This window comes from Nyctereutes procyonoides, unplaced genomic scaffold (assembly GCF_905146905.1).
Source record: "Nyctereutes procyonoides isolate TBG_1078 unplaced genomic scaffold, NYPRO_anot_genome, whole genome shotgun sequence".
In the NCBI taxonomy this organism is placed as follows: Eukaryota; Metazoa; Chordata; class Mammalia; order Carnivora; family Canidae; genus Nyctereutes; species Nyctereutes procyonoides.
Genome location: NW_026575121.1, coordinates 13,302,930 through 13,318,902, shown reverse-complemented (window position 1 = coordinate 13,318,902; position 15,973 = coordinate 13,302,930).

The following is a 15,973-nucleotide window of genomic DNA, read 5'->3' as shown; positions in this document are numbered from 1 at the left end:
ATTCTGATAAACGATACTCAGGAGCAGTTGGACAAAGATGAACAACAACTAAACATTCCTTGCTCATTTGCTCCCTTTACAAACTTCCTGGGGAAACATTGTCTCCAATATGATTTTATTCATTCCTGACAGTTGAATAAATTTACCTCAGGTACTCATTTTGTTGTCCTTTCTAACCTTCTCATTATTTCTCTATCTTGCCCTCAGGATAATAATGAGCCCAAAACTTACTTAATTGCATCTGATAAGTATAAGAGCAGTATGAGCAGAAGCAGAATATTCAGAAACAAGGAAAGCCACAAATTGTCAAGTAAAATTGAACAGAATAATCAATCTGCAACATTTTTGTTAGTTTAATAGCCTTTTTGAGAATATTTTCTAAAACATCCATCCACTCCCTTTTCTTGAAATCTCTTGTTTTATCAAACATTAGCACTCAGGATATATTAATAACCTGTATCTACTTTAATTCAATAAATTCTGTTTGCTCTAGAAATAACTGAAAGTAACTAAGCAATACCCCTTGATGCAACAACTATATTTTAGTAGGTTTACATACTATATTAAAAAGCACAAGTATCTATTTTAGGTATATAATTACTTTGTTTCCAAAACCAACCTTCATATATAATATTCTTCCTATGGAAACCCACATACACAAATTGTACCAAAATGATTTTACAATACACTGTTTTTATTTTTCTCTGTCACTCTACTTTTATTTTTATTTCTATACGTTCAATATGAAAAAACATGTTATGCCACATGTTTGGTCTCCTAGTGATACAATTTTCCTTGAGACGGTAGGAGCTTAACTTCACAGTAGAAGAGGAACAGAACAACATATGGTCCAACACTTTCATGCTGGGAAAGGACATCTTCAACCTGTGAGGAAAAGAATGGATGGAGTGCTTGAACTATGGTTTAGTCTAGAGTTTTCAAAGGTGAAAAGAAGAGACTCAGTGAATACAAATATAGAGAAGCAATAGATTAAGTTTGAGTCTAGGAAATCCACCATTTTAGTCATTTATTAGTCAGATTTTTTTTCCCCCTTTGTTTCATCTAATTTCCTGGAGTACATCGGGACTTTTAAAAGCACATTGATTTTTTCCATTCACTGTCATTGTATCTGAAACTATTTGAGAGTGCTTTAATAATTATGCTAGGATGTTTTGTGGTTGATATTCCTCTTGGGAAAGAACATAGATTCTGGGCAATAACTTTAACAAAAATAAGTGTATTTAAATAAAATATTAAAAGTATCTCTGGGGTGCCTAGGTGGTACAGTCAGTTGAGCATTGGATTCTTGGTTTCCACTCAGGTCATGATCTCAAGGTCCTGAAATCAAGCCCCACACCAGCCTCAGCACTTGTTGGGGAGTCTGCTTGAGATTCTCTCTCTCCATCTCCCCCCCTCTCTCCCCCACTGCTCATACCCCTTCTCTCTTTAAAAAAAAAAAAAAAAGAAAAAGAAACAGATCTCTTTCCACTCTTTCCATGAACTCACTTCCTCCAAACTTAAAAATAAAGAAAAGAAAAATATCTCATATGAGCTTTTTTCTTATAATAGGAATGAAAAATGCATACTATAAAATATTGTATAACGGTTGAACAAAGTTGCAAGTATACATATGCTCGTTGCAAGTATACATATGCTCATACATAACACCATTTAATAATGGGCAAGAGTTAAGTAATTAGTAAAACAAGGGTTAACTTACTCATCAAACACCTATGGAATAGGCTCTGTATATTTTTTACATCTAATTATCATATTTAATCCCATGAGTAATCCCACAGGTATATATTTATCACCCCAGTTTTTGGTAAATAAGAAAACTATGGCTAAATGAAGCTAAATGTCTTATTCCAAGTAACAGAGAGGCTAAGTAGAGGAGATAGTATTCAAATTTAGAGCTATCCAAACCCAAGTTCATTGGTTTCCTGTTTTTATTACACTGCTTGGTAGATTACTGTGATATCTAAAAGGAAACCCCAGTGACATTTTTCTGAAGGTGATAGCTCTAAAATAATGCAAATATATGTAATATGTATGTGTACATAGACATATATGAACTGGGGCTCTGGATATATATGTATACATGCCACTTTATAAACTATATGTTTGGGATCCCTGGGTGGCGCAGCAGTTTAGCGCCTGCCTTTGGCCCAGGGCGCGATCCTGGAGACCCGGGATCGAATCCCACGTCGGGCTCCCGGGGCATGGAGCCTGCTTCTCCCTCTGCCTGTGTCTCTGCCTCTCTCTCTCTCTCTCTCTCTCTCTCTCTCTCTCTCTCTCTCTGTGACTATCATAAATAAATAAAATAAATAAAAAAATAAACTATATGTTTCTAACAAAGATATTAGGAATTACTCTTACTATAATTTTTATTTTGTAACATGTGATAATTATGATGAAAGTTCTTTGGTAAACAAAATGTTCTAATTGTACTATGTTATTCATCTTGATTGCATCTGACTTCACATAATAATAGGCAATAAGACAACAGTATGATAATGGTGTAAGAATTATATATTAGAACATTTAGATTGATTACCTTTATATAATTAGTGGCAATTTATTTATATCAACAAATTATAATCAATATCCTGTCACAGGAAAAGCTAATAACACTCCTGACATGTGACCTCTGTTCAAGGAAAAGAATTTGGTCCTGGTCATTGTTTTCTAATCCTTTTTTCTCTTGACACATTGTAAAATAAAGTAAGCATAATTAATTAATTGGCCCTAGAAACCATTTGTAAGTAAAAAGTTCGTATCTGGATAATTAATTTGACAGTGAAGCCTATTTTCCTTAGAGTGAGAATAATTTCCTCCTTTACATTCGCAAGTGATTTGACAAAGACTGGCAGACGAACAATGGGATAGACCAGAAAATTATCCCATTTTTCTCTACCTCATATGCAAACACTTGAGAAGCCTATTTAAAATCTCCACCTAAAGACAGAAACAATGTCAATTGAAATGAATGGGAACACGGAGATCTTTACTTCAAAAAGATTAAGAATCTGTCAAAGGTGATTCTGATAGTTCATACTGGTAGAGAGTTGCTTAGAATGCAATATATTTCCACACGATGGGAAGAGAAGGACATGAAGACTGCCTTAAGAGTCTTGCCCAATCATGGGTGGACAGTGTCACGATTTAGCTCCTCCCCTGGCCTCTAAGAGAGTTCTATGAAAGCCTTGTCATTCTTGAAGAGTAGCAGACAGACAGAACTGGTAGCCCAGAAGCCTCATCAGCAGCAGATTGTTCCAGAGAGCTGTGGCCTGATGGGACATTGATGAGAGCTGGCAGGAGAAAGCAGCAGGCAGTGTAGATAAGCAGATTAGAACAGCCTGGCATAGAACAATTACCAAAGATGTGTTAATCACTCCCTCTTCATTCTCCCTCAGAGTCCTGTGCAGTCCCCAGAAATTAATACACCAGTATTAGGAGACATAATCTAGTTTCGGGGATAGCTAATTTACAGCTAGCCTGTGGGGGAATTTGCCTTAGCACTTCACTCAGTTCTCCACCTTTTCTTAAGTGGTATTAATATTATCGCTGACACAATGTTAGAAACTGCAGCCAAAGGAGGTGCCATGCTCAATTAATAAACAAAATTGAATCTCTATTGTCTGTCTTATTAAATGGCATTGGAATAATGCTGATTTATCCCAAAATGGAAACTTCCCTTCTACTGCAGGCCACAAAATTTTTTCTGCTAATAAGGCAAATACTCAGATCTATATCTAGAGTCACAGTGTATAAATTAACTCTCCTTTCTCTGACCATGTCCCCAGAAGGATCTAATTCCCTTCAGTGATTACTTAGATAATTACCAATTGCTACGACTTTTTGAGAAATTTCTCTCCGCTGTAAAATAACAGCAAACATTTGCAGTTTGTTAGGTGTTATTTTAAATTGTATTTTAACTCGTGTAACCTCTGCAAGGACCTTACCACCCCTGGATTACAGGTGAGAAAACTGAGACAGGGGAGCATGCCTGAATTCACATAAAGAGTAAATGAGGGACTTGGACTCAGAGTTAGGCCATTTAGAATCTTAATCACTGTATCATGCTAACTGTATGTTTGTCTTTCAGAGTTTGTACAAATTTTGCCAGTGCTAAAAGACTCTTCATTATTCACCTCATGCTTGCCCTGTCCATGCTAATGTATGTTAAATTGATTCCAAAGAGATAACTGATTTCATAGTCCTCTCCAAAATTTAAATTTATATCCAAGTCGTGCTTAAAAAGTTTGTCTATCATTAATCCTGTGAGTCACTATTAAGTGTTTCCTGAATATCACCTCCTCGGTGTGGCCACCAGCACCTCCCACCTCTGGCAATCCAGTATTCCCTTTTACTCACTGTATCTATTTCGAAGGGCTTCCATAACATCATCAGATCTCTATATTGCTAACAGAATGACAAAGCTCTACTATGCATTGTGTACCCCTCTAAAGACTTGATATTAGTGGACATTCAGTCAGAAACAACAGATTAACAATGGTTACACAGAATACTTAAATTTTCTAGGGCACAGATACCATGTTTACTGATTCTAGAAATATTATGGAGCACTTTTTATAAATTAAGTCTTGTGTTTGGGCCTAGGACAAGTCACAAAAAGATACAGGACAATCACCAGATTATTGTGTTCCTTTGAAGTCACAGCAATTACCTGGAGGATTTCAAAGCAGTTAACAACAAGTATTTTGACTAATGATCAGCAAAATCTAATCCAAGACCCCGGATAGGCTTGGAAAGCTTTGGTTCTCCCTCCTACTAGGTTTACTACTCATTCTAACATACACAGTATGAATGAAAATCCTCAGATATAAGGAGTTGTACTGCTTTCACATCCACCTAAGGAGAGCTCTAGCGTTAAAACATAACTTCTTTTCCATGTTCTTTCAGAAGCCATCAGCAAAAATTAGAGTTGGCTGAAAGCTCCAGTGTCCTCTGAGAATTCAGCCTATGCTAACATTTAATCTTGAAACACTTAAATTATATATAGTTCATCCATTCATTCAAAAGTATTCATTGAGCACCTACTATATATCATGTATTATTCCAAAATTCCAGGTATAGAGCAGGGAATGAAATAGATAACAATCATTGCCTTAAATGATCTGATGTCTATATAATAGAGGATACATGAAATAAGATAAAGGAATAAAATGCAGAGAAACGTAGGTAGTGATAAATGCTGAGGATAAATAAATAGAGCAGAGAAAGGGCGGGAAGTATGAACATAAGGGGGAAATGTTATAAACTTAGAGTTGATGGTGAAGTCAAATGTTTTCTTTTACAATCCCTTTAAAAAATGAAATATAAAGAATTTTCACTAATTTTTATTTAATAAGGACACTTCAAAATGCTACTTAAGGACTATGGAAATAAAATAATTCAAGCATAATTATTGATCAAATTCAAAGGCCTAAATATGGGGATGCTGTTTAGGCTGAAAAAAACATTCTGTAACATTACCATGACAAAATAAATATTTTCAAAATGCTGTTGCAGTATGTTTTTGAGTAAGTCACTAGAATCAAGATAGCTCATGCTAGCTCCTTGAAATGATAAGTGTGCAATTTCATTTGTATTAATTCACAGATGAGAAGCAATTTTAGAGGCAAATGAACTTATTGCAAGGTTATTTTATGTTACATCCTCTTTTGACAATAATGGAAATCTCTCTTAAAAGAAGAAATATTAGATGCATGTGCTATGCAAGGATTTATAGTCCCCAATTTCATCCATTTGTAATACCTCAGAGGCATTAGTTGAGATCTCACATCAAAAGAATGACCAAAAGAGGTGATGGCTAGTATTTTTTTTTAAGCAGAAAATGGCAGTAACATTATAAGTATTTATTTTCTAAGTTTGTCACAATAAGTTACAATTATTTGCTCAAAATGCAACAAACATCTGTTATTTTCAAAAGACTCCATTCATACGGAATAGTAAAAAGTACTAAATAGGCATTCATTGAGAACTGAGTGTAAGGGTTCTACTGACAGTTTGGAGATAGACATGGAATAGAAACTGATATATCTTTTGTTTTAGTAAATATCTGATCTAGTTTAGGTGTCAAAAATATGTCCATGACTAATTTTTGTGTAATTGTTAAAACTTTTATTGATGCAAATATCCATGCAGAGAAGTACACCTGTTATAAGTATATAATTAATTATCACACACTGAAGACATTCAGATCATCAGCATGCATATGGAAAGAGAGTTACCAGCTCCCCAGGAGTTATCCTCACGTCCCTTTCCAATCATTAATTCCTCAAGACATTAACTGTCACGACCTGTATCACATTCTATTATTTGCCTGAATTTGTGACGTAAATAGAATCATGCAGCATATATTCTTTTGTACCTGGAGTTACTTTTAACACACAGTTTATGAGATTAGTTATATCATTGTATTCAGATCTAGATTTTCTTTTTTTTTTATTTTGATGATTTTATATATTTATTCATGAGAAACACACACACACACACAGAGAGAGAGAGAGAGAGAGAGAGAGAGAGAGAGGCAGAGACACAGGCAGAGGGAGAAGCAGGCTCCCTGTGGGAAGCCTGATGCGGGGACTCTATCCTTAAGACGCCAGGATCATGACAAGAGCCAGACAGATGCTCAACTACTGAGCCACCCAGGCATCCCTCAGATCTAGATTTTCTAATCTCCATGCAATATAGTGTTCTCTTGCAGTGAACACACCCCAAATTATTTTTCTCATCTATTTTTTGACATTTGTGTTGTTTCCAGTTTGAGGTATTGCAAAGAGTCCCACTAAGCTCATTCTAGTACACGTCTTAGATGAGCATATTAACAAATTTCTCATAGATTCATACCTAAAGAGGAATTGCTGTCCAGTTTACGGATGGATGTAGCTCCAGTAGATATCATGTGTTTTCTTAACGGAGTTCTACTGCTTTACACTGGTACCTATGTTGTATTAGAGTCAGTTTTTCCATGCTCTTGTCAGTATCTGGTAATTTCCTGTCTTTTTAAATTTTAACATTTTAGGGATTCCTGGATGGATCAGTGGTTGAGCATCTGCCTTTGGCCCTGGGCATAATCCTGGGGTCTTGGGATCCAGCCCTTCATTAGGCTCCCCTCAGGGAGCCTGCTTCTCCCTCTGCCTATGTTTCTGCCTCTCTCTCTGTGAGTCTCTCATGAATAAATAAATAAAATATGTTTTAAAATCTCACCATTGTATTAGTAACACACAGGGTATAAATTTGCATTATCCAAGACATAATGTTTGAGCAGTGTTTTTTTCCAGTAGTTCTTCAAGCCCCCTCCAGATTGCCTGGGGGAATATGGGAAATGGGAGTGATGGGTGGGGAGGTTGGGCTGCTGGAAAGGGCTCACTGTCCTGTCAGTTCCTTAGGTTCTCATTTAAGCAATTGTTAAGGAAATATTTCCATATCCAATATAAATTTGAACATCACTGATTTAGAGAATGAAGAAGTAACTTTTTTATTTAAAACAATTCAAAAATGAGATAAAAATATTCTTCCTTTGTCTTGATATTTTCTTATTTTATGGGACATAATCCCTTCCTAGTTTTTATGCTTATGCCTTTAGCCTCCCGTTTGTATCCATTTCAGGTTCTCTTCCTATTTGGTATTCAAACACCAGCTCACCTTTCAAGTAACATGCTTATCTACTCTGTTTCTTATTCTCCACTCTCTGTCTTTCTGCACACAGTGTCTTCTCTGGTATCCATCACAAGACTTGAACTGTATGGTGCGATGCATGGCATAAAATATTCATGGCACAAATGATAAACGAAGAGAAAAGAACGAATGAATGGAGCATCCTCACCTCGCTTTACTTACCACCTGCAACCTGATGCCTCAAGCTCAATCACTAGTCTGACCTCTGAACATAGAAATGTCATATTATGTTATTCTTCATTTTAATGCCAAAGTCTTTTCAAACTTTAAAATAGCTCTTTTTTCCCTTATTTTAAAAATCCTATGGTCCCAATTTAGATCTCTTAAAATAAATTCAAATATGAGAATTTTTTTTTCCAATTAAAAAGGAACAGGCTCATTTTGCAAATTTAGTGAATGGAAGAAAATGAAAAAAAGGAGCTTAATATGCTCAAATTGGAAGACATCACTCTCTCTTTCACTTTGTCATGTGTTTCCATTCCCCATCACTGAGGATGGTTCTGCCATTCTTTGAATTAATGAAGTAAGAAACACAAGGCTCTTCTGGGCCTTTTCTCTTATGTAATCAGGGTCTTGAGAGATTAGCATATTCTTTCAACACTCCTGTCACACTCCATCCCTTCTCTATCACAGCTTTAGAGTTCAATCTTTCATCATTTTTCTCCAGGGTCACTATACATAAGACATCTAACATTATCTTCTCAAGGGTTGCCTCCTTCTAGTCTATGTTCTTCATTGGTAGTTGCTAAGATCTGAACATTTGTGTGTCCTCCCCACCCCACGCCCATCGCCAAATTCGTAAGCTAAGAATCTGATGTACAGGATGATTATACTTGAAGGCAGAGGCCTTTGAGAGATGATTAGGTCATAAGAATAGAGCCTCCATGAATGAGATTAGTGCCCTTATAAAGGAGCCCCAGAGAAATCCCTCAACCCCTGGTCAGGTGAGGACATAGCAGAAAGGTGCCTTCTATCAACCAGGAAGGGTGCTTCCACCAGATATGAAATTTGTCAGTGCTTTAATCTTGTACGTCCCAGCCTCGAGAACTGTGAGAAATAAATTTCTATTGTTTATAAACCACCTAGTCTATGATATTTTGTTAAAACAGTCTGAACAGACTAAGACATGTAACTGAAAGTTCTTAACTTTTTACCACTCTGCTATGCAAAGTCCTATAATGTTGCAATTTTTCCTTCAGGATCAAACCTGACATCCTTCTCACTGGATTTTTTTTTTTTAACCACTCCTCCTAGCTTTATAGATAACAAACCACTTCCAGAGCCATATCAGAGAATGATAAAACATGATTTCTGAGTGTGTCTGTGAGGGTGTTTCCAGAAGAGGTTGACATTTGAATTAGCAGACTGAGTAAAATTTGCCCTCACCTGTGTGGGCAGGCATTATCTAATCTGGAAGACCTGAGTAGACCAAAAAGACACAGAAAGGGCAAATTCTTTTTCTCTCCCTCTTCCTAAACTTGGATGTCATCTTCTCCAGCCCTTCAACATCACAGCTCCTACTTCTCAGGTCTAAAGAATCTGGGGCTTTCACCAGGGGCCCCCTGTTCTCAGGCTTCTGGGCTTGGAGTGAATTATACCCCCAGCTTCCCTGGTTCTCCAGCTTTCAGGCAGCAGATTGTGGGATTTATTTGCCTCCATAACTGTGTGAGCCAATTCTTATAATAAATCTCCTCACGTATGTATCTATTTATCCTATGGGTTCTGTTTCTATGGAGAACCCTCATGCAGAGATTATGATACAACCAACACCAGTGTTATTTTGGAGAGATGATAGAGCTTGTAGATTCAAATTACCTATAAGCACCAAGAATTATTTGTTCATTTCCACTCCAAACGTGGATCAGTTTATCCTGAGACAGAGACTGAATGTGAGGGGTAAGGAAGGAAGTGAAGGATTCTGGATCACCACTGATCCAAGACTATTCAGGCAACCAAAACAAAACAAAAACCAAATAAACAAAGACAAGCCTCACATAATACTGCTCTGTACTAAATTTGGAGTTTAGTCAAGTTTTGCTATGTAAATTTATGGCTTACAATACCAGCTTAGAGGAAGGATATTCAGAAAGGGGAACTAAACTATGATAAAAAAAAAAAATACAGCTGCCAGTGTCTGACAGCTACATGTAATGAGTCTTTGCTTGTTTGAAGCAGATCTCCCTTTGCTCTGCAATGAACTTCGGCCATGCTAATCCCATTGCTTATGGCTGGGTTTGCTAAATCCCAGGGGCCTAACTCAAAAAAGCAGCACACATTTTTCCAAGTAGTACACGGATTGCAAATGCCTGTCTTTATACATATGTTCAATAGGCATCTCCTAAGTGCTAAAATGCCTTGGCAATGCTAGGACTTGTTCCAATCTGCTGGGGGCTCTGCAACCGAATCGTTACCCTTACTCTGACAGCCAGACTGACTGAGCAGTCACTGGAAGAGAAACTGTGACAAAGTAAGCAATGCTTAACAACTTCCACTCAGAAATTACATTTTCACTCACATTTCATTAACAAAATAAAATGGAAACTGAAACTATGGTCGTATGAGATACATATGAAGATGTAGCAAAATATATGTAAAAATAATTAACAAGGGATGAAAATAGAAATTTTCAGTTTTTTTTTTGTTATTCCATAGCCCTTTATCACTCTTAGACTATATAGAAATAGCTTAGTATGTGTTCCGTCTCCTGTATGATTTCTTTTTTTTTTTTTCCTGGCAATACTATGATTTGCTCTTACCACTCTTTTCTTAACCTTTGATATCTGTATTCTAAGGACAGTGATCTTTCAGGAATTTTCAAAAATCTCTGCACTTCCTTTTGCCTCTAAATCTTAATACTTGTTATTTGCATAGATTGGAACACCCTATTTAACCATTCATCTAATCAGTGCTTCTCAAGATGCTGTTTAACTGTCTCTTCATCAGAAAAAAAAAAAGGAATGCAAATTTGTAATCCACTGAAATGCCTTCTACTTCATAATTAGATTATAGAAACCAGTGCTGGATGGAGGCACTCCTCTGATGACAGATAATGGTAAGAAGAGAAAAGAAAAAATCCAGAGAGGCAAGTAAATGCTGAAGTTGAGATTTTAAACTGTATAGTGACTAAAATGCTTGCTGTACATTTCAGATTAAAATAGAACTGTAAATAGAAATACAAATCATAACGTTTACAGATCAATTTTCCTAGCACATCCATGAACAAAAACATTAACAGAACTACAGAGACAACCTTGTATCCCTTTCCAATCTTTCCACACTCCCAAGTCATTGTCATTATGACTTTGTCATTATTTCACATAGTTAGCTTTTTCAGAACATTACATAATTAGAATCACACAGTATGTAATGTTTTGTGACTGGATGCCTCTGTGTTACATTTTGTGCATGTGGGAAAGTCATATTGCTTTGTATAGTTGTAGTTTTTTTTTCATTGCAATATAACATCTGATTGCATGAATTTATATCACATAATAATGCAGAATTTTATAAACATTTGAATTATAAACTGCCAAAAGTAAAAACTCATAATTGCAAATGAGAATTTCTAGGAGGGTAGGTATTCTTGAGCTACAATACACGATGGATGCCTTTCATTTTATTAAAAAGTTAATATAGAGTTTTTTTAAGCTATTAGAAGGCTACTAATAAAATAAGAATATATTTGTTACAGATATAATCAATTTATTACAGATTAATTAAAATGAAATAATAGCCTTGAATAAAGTGATTGAAAAATCTGAGGACCTAGAAAATGATACAAACAACTGTAGTAGAGAGAGAAACAATGTTTTTCTTATAACCTTCAAAATTGCTAGAGAAACATCCTTTTCTATTTCAGTGTGTCCTTATGGTTATATTGTTATTACTCTAGACTTTTCTAACTAAACTGTGTCATTGGATTTATCATATGACCGACTTGCAACTTTTAAAAAAAAAATACTGATGTTTTCTAAAGAGTATGTGCCAACAGGAAAGAATTACTTAAACAAGCACTATCTTCTCAGTTTAATTAATCAAGCCTTTCACTTAGTCTTTGGAGTATAATTAAATCAGATAGCCTCAGAATGGACTGCTTGCTTGTGCTGCTTAGAAAATATGCTTAACCTCAACAATTTTGCCCATCTTTCAGCTCAACTATTTTGATTAACAGCCCAAGTAAGTTTCTAGCCTTCAAAAAAAACCTTGTTCATGAGAACCTGGGGTATTGGACAAGAGCTTTAACAATCTGCCTAGATCTATTTTCATTTGTCATTAATATCTTTGTAGCTATTTATCAAAAATTATCAAGATTTATAAAAAAAAAACTTAAAATTTCAAATATCTTAAAAACATTCCATAATCTCTAACTGTGTTTTGGGCAAGCAAGCAAGTCACTGGCAAGCAAGCAAATCAATATTCGCAAAAGAAAACTCACCACATAAACACACAGGAACAATAAACCGCCCACCTCCACCAAATATTTCATTTTTAAACATACGTATAAGTAGGATCTCAGTTTTTTTCTAGGCTTGATTAGATTTTCTTTCTTACTGCTTCTTAATACACCTTTGTTATAAAGTTATGGTTATATTACATGCTCATTGGAGCTTTATCAAATTTATTCCAGAATGTTAGTTTTGATAACTTCAGTTGTTCTGTTATTCTTTCCAACATGTTATGGAATTTTTCTTTACTTTAGTGTACTTTATGAATCATATTGACCTTAAGACATTCCTCTACATTTGGGATTTTCTTACTTACCAGATGGTACTGTTTTATTTTTTTCCAAATGCTTCCATGAATGTATAATAACTTGTATAAATACAATAATCTCTAGAATGAGATCAGTTATTACTTTATGTAAAGAGAGATAATCAACAGCCAAAATCTTGATCTTATTAACATCTTATCCAAAAGCAGCAGTGATATTCTATTTATTAATGTAATTTGTCTTATAAAAAATGGTGGCTTTATGTTCTATGAACACCTAAACTGAATATTTAAATATTTGTCTGAGAGAGTACAGTAGAGGTGGGACTCATAGTAACCAAAAATGCAAGATCCAAGTTGCTATGAGGAGAAATAAGCTTTATTATTTTATTTAATGCATTCCTTTTGTTCCTAAGTGGCAAGGTCACTTCTGGCTGAAACCCCCTGGTCATATTTTTCTTCTGCCTTGGAAAAGTCAGAATTAATTGGGCAGGAAGTGTTGTATTAACACAAAGGGTCTGCACTGGATATGACATCAAATAGTCATAGAAGAATTCTTCATTTTCAGTTCTAATAACTTAGAGATGAGTCATCCTTCATACTTTTGATGAGACAGTCTGCCTCTTTCCTTTTAAACTAGAAATTGTGTAAAAAGACTTTATCAAACCACCAATGCAGGATAAAATGTCAACTTATATACACTTTCCTTTTATAAAAAACAACAACAATAACTTTTAGATTACAAGTTGATCAATATTTCCAATGTTCCTTGGTGGAATAAATGATTTGAGAAAGGGAAATGAGAGATCAAGATCATATACGAGGACACAGCTATACACAGACACCATTTTGCAATTACTGCCTTACCCTAGCACTGGTCCACTCCAGTCCTTTTTAGGAGATCTTCCTCTTGTCTGCAATTCCTTTTCTCCTTTAAATGTACTATTTATACTTAGAAATTACTCTACATGAGTTTTTAGATTTTTGTCTTTATAAGGTTCCTACTTCATAAAATTCTATTATTTGAAGCAGGAAAATTTATGTCAATCCATATGCCTCTATGACCATATGCATAGACCCTGATACTCTCTTTCAGTACAAATATTTTTGTTATGAAAATATATAAAACAATTAATAGTTTATTTCATCATGTAGTAAAAATGTATACAGTATCAACATTTTTTTAAGTTAAGGCATTATACAATAGTGGAAATTCTCATCAGTCATCTTAGTGCTGATATCATAAATACTAGCACAATTTTCATATATAAAGAATGGAGAACACACCAGTATTAGAATATTCAATAAGCAGGTCATTCGCTTGAAAGACATATGGTCATCAGCAATAGCTCCCAATTTTCTAATGTTGGTAACTAGATGGATCATAGTGATATCAACTGAGTCAGAGAATATTGCAAGAAGAAAAAATCCTAAGAGACAGATGGTAAATTTTGAAATATTGGCACTGAAATTCTTGTGGAATATCAATATAGTAGTTTATGGGAACAATTTGCATAATAATTAAAGAGAATAGATACATATCTGAGACTCCTTAATCTATGGAATTGACTAACCATAAGAGTATATAAAATCAGTTAGATGATTTTGTAAGAGTAATCAGTTGGGTACAAACATTTGGGACATTTGAGAAACAACATTTTAAGGATCAAAGAGATGAAGGGTAGTCCACATATAAGACTAGATAAAACATGTTCACATATTTTATGGAGAATCAAGAAGATACAGTATTACAGAAGCCAAGAAAATAGAGTTTGGTAGTAATGAAGTTGGGAAACATAGTGCCAGACTCAGAAGGTATGCAAAAACATAAAGGCATATCTCTGAAGGCAAGGGAAACAAAAGCAAAAATGAACTATTGGGACTTATGTTAAAAAGCTTCTGCATTGCAAAAGAACAATTAATGAAACTGAAAGGCAGCCTATGGAATGGGAGAAGATATCTGCAAATGGCTTATCTGATAAAGGATTAGTATCCAAATCTCTAAAGGACTTATCAAACTCAATGCCCAAATCAAATAATCAAGTTAAGAAATAGGCAGAAGACATGAATAGACATTTTTCCAAAGAGGAAATCCAGATGGCTAACAGACACATGAAAAGATGTACAACCTCACTCATCATCAAGTAAATACAAATCAAAACCACAATGAGATATTGCCTTATACCTGTCGGAATGGCTAAAATTAATAATAGGGGAAACAACAGATGTTGGCATGGATTTGGAGAAAGGGGAACCCTTTTACACTGTTGGTGAAAAGGCAAACTGGTGCAGCCACTCTGGGAAACAATATGGAGGTTCCTCAAAAGTTAAAAATAGAACTACCTTAAGACCCAGCAATTGCACTACTATGTATTTACCCAAAGGATACAAAAATACAGATTCCAAGGAGCACGTGCACCCTGATATTTAAAGCAGCATTATTGGTAATAGCAAAATTATAGAAAAACCTCAAATGCCCATGGACTGATGAATGGCTAAAGGAGATATGCTATATCTATATCTATACATCTGTATATCTATATCTATAATATACACAATGGAATATTGCTCAGCCATCAAAAAGAAAGAAATCTTGTCATTTGCAACGATGTGGATGGAGCTAGAGGATATTATGCTAAGTGAAATAAATCAGTCAGAGAAAGACAAATAGGATATGATTTCACTCATATGTGGAATTTAATAAACAAAACAGATGAACATAGGGGAAGGGAAGGAAAAAAGAGACACAAGCAAACCATAAGAGACTCTTAACTATAGAGAACAAACTGAGGGTTCCTGGAGGGGAGGAGGGTGAGTGGGGGATGAGTTAGATCAATAATGGGTATTAAGGAGGGCACTTGCTGTGTTGAGCACTGGGTATTATATGTAAGTGACGAATCACTGAATTCTACTCCCAAAATTCATATTGCACTCTATGTTAACTAACTAGAATTTAAATAAAAAATTGAAAAATAAAAAAATGAGACTTGATGCCCCTTTACTGTTTTGGAAAATAATCTTTTTTTTTTTTTTTAGTAAGTAATTCTTAATGACTTTAGTAAAAGCAATTACAATAATAAAGATATTAGATGAAGATGCAATTTGTGTAAATTCATGAGTATTGAATAAAAAATAAGAGTAGAAAGGGAGGGAGAAACAGCAGATGCTAACAAAGGATAAAGACAATATCAGAAGAGTGTTTATTATAATTGCCGAGACAAAAATGTACTGGTTTAAGGTGAAAACCCATTAGAGGAAGGAGACGGTTGATGGAGCAACAGAAAAGAATGAGTGACTAACAAAGCAAACAAACAAACAAACAAAAATATATATATATATATATGAAAAATAAGAGATATATTTTCCTCTGAAACTAGGCAGAAGAAATTAAGATAGATATCTAGGTAGTGAAAAATGGTGTCAGCAAGTTTTGAGAGACCAGGTGAAATAAGCTCTAGTTCTGCAATGAAGCAGGCTTGAAGACTAGGGGCCAGAATGAGAAAAAGCAAGGAAGTGTTGGTGGCATAAATCCTTTTCTATTTGAAAAAGGTCGTAA